A 1,301-nucleotide genomic window follows, 5' to 3' on the forward strand; every position below is an offset into this window, starting at 1 on the left:
AGCACTCTACCAGATTCCAGGGGCTTAAGAACACGTTCTGCTTGCCAGTAACATCAAGGACACTCCGGACCTGCATGACTGAAAAAGTGTGACATTCCTCTTGTTACTCTTATACCCCAGACTCTCTTGGTGAATAGAGGTATGGCCATCCCCCACTCCCACCCACCTCCTGAGCCCTCAGGAACTCCATTCCAGTCTGTGTGCTCAGACAGAGCCTGGGTGCCCTGCCCTCCAAGATTTTTTTCTTTTTCCTTTTTTTCTGGTGTTTAGTTTGCTTGTATTTGTCTGTTTTAAAACTACTACTATTATTAATATTTTTGTCCTTTTTACTATTATTCTTTATTCTTGCCCTCCCAGGTCTTAGTTTACAGCTTTTTTTTCTTTTCCCTGTTCATGGTTAATTTATTTTTTTAATTTAAATTCTTTTTTTCCTTTTTTTCTGGTGATTACTCCATTCCTTGTTTTTCTTTTTGCATTTTACCCATTTTTTTCTTCATTATTCTCCTTCTGTACCTTTTTTCTCCTAGTACCCTATCCCCAGGTTTTCTTGTTTTTTCTTTCTCTCTTTTCCCTTTTTGGTTACTGTTCCTATATGATTACATGGTGTATTTTTTGTCCACATGCTTTTAGTTTTTTGATGGTTATTCAGTTGTAAATTTTGTCTAACTGAGTGGGAGACAGCAACAGTCCCCATAAGATACAACTAAACCCACACCACCTGCAACATCACATACTGAGCGAAAGCTACCACCTCCTTCTCCACCAATGGGCTAACGATAAAAAAACACCAAGAAGAGCCTGAATCACCCTTGGCTGCTCTTCACAAACAGTTAACAGAGATCGAAATACAACACCACGATGTCTTGGAGACAGCAGACCATCACAGTCCACACAAAGAAGCAAGATAAAGTGGTAGAAACAGGGGAACAGAATACAGACCCAGAACACATCCCTGAGGAAGAAGCAGCATTGGAACTCTCTGATAAGGAATTCTAAAGAATTATATTTAGGTATCTTCAAAGGATTGAGAGACAGACCAAAGAAAACACACATACACACAAAAAACCTTAGAAGAATTTTGGAAGAAAATACAAGAACAAAATGACAAAATAAATGAAAAATCAGAAATGATTCTAAATCCACAGACAGAAACCCAGAAGATTAATACTAAATTGTCAGAAATAGATAACACATTGAAAGGGCAAATGGGGAGAATTGATGCAATGGAAGACAGAATTAATGAGACTGAAGACATATACCTCAATACTTCTTTGGAAAGGGATCAGTCAGAAAAAAAAAAA

Source organism: Orycteropus afer, unplaced genomic scaffold, assembly GCF_000298275.1.
Source record: "Orycteropus afer afer isolate SDZICR_OR568_19922 unplaced genomic scaffold, OryAfe1.0 scaffold00028, whole genome shotgun sequence".
Taxonomy (NCBI): domain Eukaryota; kingdom Metazoa; phylum Chordata; class Mammalia; order Tubulidentata; family Orycteropodidae; genus Orycteropus; species Orycteropus afer.